Source organism: Centrocercus urophasianus, unplaced genomic scaffold, assembly GCF_019232065.1.
Source record: "Centrocercus urophasianus isolate 14NV4802_14NV808 unplaced genomic scaffold, USGS_Curo_1.0 seq_19, whole genome shotgun sequence".
NCBI lineage: Eukaryota > Metazoa > Chordata > Aves > Galliformes > Phasianidae > Centrocercus > Centrocercus urophasianus.
Window position 1 is genome coordinate 15,907,908 of NW_024884744.1, and position 6,021 is coordinate 15,913,928.

Genomic DNA, 6,021 nt, shown 5'->3' on the forward strand with positions numbered 1-6,021 from the left:
TTGAACCTGTTTGCCCTCGTTCAAAGCAAGTGTATGAATCATTCCACTTACAGAGCAATGCTCCACTACCCTTTTTCTGAGACCTGCCTTGTGTTATCTCTGACAGCCAATAAAAGCACTCAGGCTTTGACTCCGTCCCACACACTGTATGCCCCGTACAGATTTCCTGACACGACATCATGCAGCTTTCTGTAAAAGCAGTGGAAGCAGTACCATTGCAAAGGACTATCCTTCTAAGAGTGTCCAGAAGAAGCTGCTTACAAACCACACAGCTGCAAGGCCTGGTAAAACCTTTACCCAGGGCTGTGCATCCCAGCAGCAGCTGCTCAGCACCCAGTGCCATCTGCACTAGGAAGAAATTTTCCTGTGGGCTGAGGGCAGGTGTGAAAGATGAGACAACAAAGGATAACTTAGGAAACTGAACATCATTCCTTGCACTGAGAGCCTTTCCTTATAGCAACACGTACTGCTGTCACACTGGGCGTCATTTGCCTCCAGCACCAAGCAGTAGGAGCCAGGCACAAATCCCACAACTGGGGGCAGATGGTGCTGCTGTACAAACACAGCCCTGCTGCCAGGTGCCAGCCTGCTAGCAATCCTGACAGCCAGACACATCTTGTTTTGACTCAAAAGCTGAAGGATCAGCTCTGAAGGAGCGAACACACACAGCCTTTTGCCTGTGTGCACAGCAGTAAGGTTCTTGAAGGGCAGCACCCCTTCCAAGTGGGGCAGGTTGCTGCCCTGCACCCAGATGCCATGATGTGGCTCTCCCAAAGCACAGGACGGGTGCAGATGAGACAAGCATTGCACACAGAGCTGGGCTGGGCTGGCTGGGTTCAGTGCTCGTGATGCTGCCACAGCTTCACCTCACTGCAGGTGCTGACAGACAGCCTTTGGCCCTGCAGCAGAGGAAGAATTCCCACCCAGGTATCAGTACCATGGCACACGGCCTTCAGACATATATCAGCCAAATTTTCTTACCGTTTCATGCCTCACCTTTTCTTTATCCTCACTCATTTTCTCAATACACTGCAGAACCCAGTTCTTATCTTCATCTTCCTTCATCTCCTTCTTCACTCTTTATATTTTAAAAGCAACTATTAAAAATTGTGTATTTTTAGTACCAAAAGTCCTGATTCCTCTTGCGAGATTCCTGCATTTTCATTTATTTAGTTGCCACCTTACTGAACATACTGTTTTGGATATGAGACTTTCTACTGTGCGTCAGACCCAACCACCCACTAACCCCACAGGGAACAACCTGGGGCTTTCTCCCTGTCTTTGGAAGAGCTGCTGACTGCAAAGCAAGCTGAGGAGATGGCTAAGTGCTGCATAATGTGCGCTTAGGTACCAAGGCACCAGAGAACACATTTTTCACAGCATTTCAGTCGTTCTCTTTTCATTTAATGCATATCAAAGTTCAATTTAAATTCATTTTAAATAAACTTTTTGAGGAAAAAAAAAAATCTTTTGCAACATCAACCAATAAAAAGCACAAACCACAAAGCTCTACCCTGCTCAGCTCTGCAGCAGCAGAAGTGATGGTGTGTCTGGCACATAGAGCCCAGGGCAGGCACCACTCTCACTGCATGCCTCCCAGATCTTATCTCCGTTTGAGAGCTGGTAACACAAAACCAGCCTGATTCTGCACAACAGGAGTCCACACGGCTGCAGTGGGTCCCCAGCCTGCCTGCTCTGCATGGCCTTTCTGACTATGAGAAAGTGCTTCATATGCAAGTATCCTCTCCATTAGCTAAACTGAGCAGCACAGCAAGATTAGAACACGTTTCTATGATACATCAGCTGCTTTCAATGCACTGAACACAGCCGCTTGTCTTGGCACAGATGGTCTTAAAATGCAAAGTTCCAGCACACGGCATTGTGTATGCTAAATATATCAGTCCTTCAAGAGCCAAGCTGCTCACCTCCTGTTAGCTGAGGCAGAGAGAAATGGAATTGTAGACCCTCGTTTTCATAACTCTCACATAATTGTCTTATCAAATCTTTGCTGTGTATATGGTCACACTGCCAGTTTTAGAGCATGTAAGTATGAAAAAAAAGTGAATTTTAGAACTTGGAAAGATGAAAGCAGCTCCAAAAACTGCAAGAAAGAAAATGTGCTGAAATTGCTGCTGCTGTCTTGGGTAGGAATAATTAACTTTTCTGTTTGCAGTGTAAGTAACCAGATAATGCTATGTAATTGCTTATGATTTGCATTGCTTGAGATGGTATTGCTAATTTCCAGCAATGATTAGCATGTCATTTGAATAATTATTCAGCACCATATCACTTGGACACTTCAATTGCATGCATTTCTACTGTGAAATTCTTGGAGGTGTTGTCAACATTCCTGGTTCTTTGTAGACCATCCCATTCCTTGTCCATTCCACCATTTGGGGAAAGTGATGGCAAAATGGAAGTTAATAATGCTGTGTACAAATAACTAATTTAACCCCTGGGAAGTTTTTAAAACTTGACTACCGACAGTTGGTCTGATTTTATTCACAATTCCTTCTTAGCCCTCTGGAAAAATGGTCTCAACAACAGCTTCAGCACTCACAACAAACGCATTGCGGAGGTGAAGAAATGGTGATACAGTGACAGCTCGTGAGTAATTGTACTGAGCACGGTGTCACACCCTGCCCAGCACAACGTCCTTGTCTTTCAAGCAAGCTGTGTTTCAGAAAAGGTTGGTTCTGTTCACTGTCCCCATGCACAGAGCACAAGCAAAGCTCTCACAGCAGCACATATCAAACTGAGCAAAAACTGTATGGAATGTGCTGCTGATATTAATCATAATTTTCCAGGACGATAACAAATCGATATTCACTGGCACTGGCCAGCTCTGGGTTGTGTTGCCCTGGCACTGAGTACTGCCAGAGCTCCCACGCACTGCCTGCTGCTGCACTGCCTGAGCTCCTTGCCCATCTTGTTCAGAGCAGAGGGTGAGTTTAAATGCCAGCTACCAGCTTCATAGTTTCTCCTCAGTGGCATCTTATGGGTTGGGAACTTCAGCCATTGCTCCAGCACTGTTTTCTAAATGCTTATCAGTGATGTGAGTCACTGCTGCCAAGCATTAGGAAAGGAACACTGCCGGCTGAGAGCCGCTCTGCCTTTTCCCCGAGCTCTGCGCATGCACTGTGGAGCTGGGCAGTGCCTGGCACATCCACGTGGCTGTCAGTGCAGGGGCAGTCCCTGACAGAACTCACCAACACAAAGCATTCCAGAAGGCAGTGGTTACCTTTGTTTTTTGTTTTCTTCCAGTAATACACAAATCTCAACAAAACATCTGTCAGGGAGTTAGGTTCAGAGAAGGACAGATGGGAGATGGTAAATGAGCAATGAAATTGTCCTAGCCTGATGGTCAGGGTGGTTTGCTAGGGTGTCTCACACCTGCATGCATTCTGCTATGGTACAGAATTTCAGTTTTTGGCGAAAGTCTTGGTTTGTTTCTCTGTCCCATCAGGACATTCTGCAGGCTGACTGGGCTGCTGATTTATTTTAGTTGAGCTCATTTTTTCCCTTTTTTCACATTTCTTCCCTGATTTTTGCCGTCATGAAGTAAGTGCATCTTCAGAATTTAATTATGATGCTATACAGTGTACAGTGCCTGATCTCCCCTGAGAATCTTCTACTGATGGCACTTTAGTTCTTAGGTTTTATTTTGCTCGTATGCATGAACTCAGGGTTACTGCCACTTCTTAAGCCACCAGAAATGTAGGCTCAGTCAATTCATTCAGCTACAGAGAGCTGTGAGATTCTCTACTTTTCATTCTACTGCCACCCACATTACAGATGTCATCCTAAAACCATAAATAGCTCTTGGGGTCTTTGCTTTAATTCTACTATTTACATGACAAACCTTAATGTCATTGATCCTATTTTAAAGGCAGCAAAAAAAACCCACACCCATCTGTCAACGTTTTAACGTTGATTGACTGACAGCACACCAAGAAGGATACTTATGTACATCTTTTATGGTACAGCAGAGGCAAACAATCATTAGTCAGACTGACAGCACTCGCCGTGGTTCCAGGTGTGCCATGAAGGTGATCCACGCCACTCCAGAGCCGGATTTCTATTGCTTGTATAAGGACTGGCCTGGCCCAAGCACCGCAAAGCTCCATCGTTGTGCTTAAGAATGGAGCTGCTGCTAAGCCTGCCTCTCAGATCCCACCACACGAGTGACTTGCTCCCGTGCCTCACTCTTAGAGCAAACATTTTGCAGTTGGAATGCATGGAGATATCGCCAAATGGCAAGCGCTTTCAGGGTTCTGGGCTTTTGCAGGGGACAGTTGAAGTTAAGCTGCATTAAGCCTCCAGTGCTATTGAATCCCCACATGTGACAGGCCGAGAACACTCCTTGTAAAGCACTGCTTTGCATTCCTGGCCCACAGAATAACCCGAGAACAAGGCTCCAGACATCCACTGACGATTGTTTTACAGAAGACAGCTGTGCCCACTGATACCTCTATTTATTTGTGCTCATTTGGGGAACATGTATTCCTTTGAATGTCAATGGAAGCACTATTTAACGATGGGTTGGTGGCTTTCCTGGCAATGGCTGAACAGTAAGCCATGTTCTGCCTCCCCACCTTCACTGCTACAAGGTCTCTAGCAGAGCAAGAGCTGAGCGAGATGCACTCCCCAGGTGCTTTCCTACATTAGCATCTGCAAATCTGACCCACAACACAAACTCCAAATCCATGCTTCTAAAAGAGTTAATATAGAGACTTTGGATGAGCTTGTGAAATCTTATCTGAAGCATCAGACAGTTGAAGATACTAATCAAGACTAGAGAAAAAAATAAAACAAAAATATTGATCTAAATACATTGTCATAATATTTCTGAGATTATGGGATGAGGTTTTTGAAGGCAAAAGAGCTCCCAGAGAACCGAAATGGCCCTAAGAAACCTTCTCCCAAATATGGCATTTTTCTCTCACCGTGAACAAGTCAATATAGATCACATCTCCCGAGATGAGATCTGTGGTGGTTCCTGGCACAAAGAATGAATTGCCTCTTCTGCTGTTGATAAAATCATCCAAGGTCTCTTTTAAAGTGACTGCCAAACCAAGCTTGTTTTTCAGTGATTTTGTAATCTGCGTGTGACAGAGTTGATCTGGGATGGGACCCCAGCCTGGCTCCTGGGTGTGTTCCCTTGGGTCTGAAAGTGGAAAAATTATGCACAGAGGGTCTGATTCTGCACTCAGAAAGGAAGGTGCAAGCAGGGTAACTGCAAGGAAATCGGTGGAACTTCTCCAAACTGGCAGGCACTAATGAGAGCACAAACTTAGTCCACATTTTTGTGGGAAAAACAACTGTGTACAAAATATTGCAATTGAATTCATCTGCAATTATTCTTACTCATAAAACTCAGGAGCCGCATGCTTACCAATTGCAGCCATTTAGATTTCAAACTGGGATAAAGGAATCTCCTGACTCAGCTGTAACTGCATCGTAGCCACTCTGGAGGGCTTTCTCTCCAAATGTAACATCCTGAGTTCTCACTCCTGCCTAAAGGACATCCTGGTCGTTGGCTGATTTTCTTCCAAAATATTTAATATCTAATCAACCCATTAGAAACAAGCTTCTCATCTTCCTTTCCAATATTATGGAAAGGAGTGGGCCAGCCTAACAGAACACGCAGCGAAAGTACGCCAAGGAACAAATCAGATATCCCTCTCCTCCTAGAGTTACAGTCACCCTTGGCGGGACGAGCTGAAAGCTGGCAGCATCCCTTCTGGCAGCCTTCAGCCCCTCGCAGCACTGGAGACTTGCCTGCCATGCCTGAGCCGCTGGGCTGGTGGAGCTGAGGCGGTCAGCCTGCTGCTGTGTTCCCCTGACACAGGGCATGCTGTCCCAGCCTGCTGCCTTCCCATGAGGTGTCCCAGCCTCTCCTCCTCCTGCACACCTCTCCCAGGTGCTGTCCTAGAGAAGAGGCAGTGCACACGGTGACCGTGCCGATGATGCCTACTGGACAAAATGCCATGTTCTGTTTTGATCCGTGGCTGTTCTAAT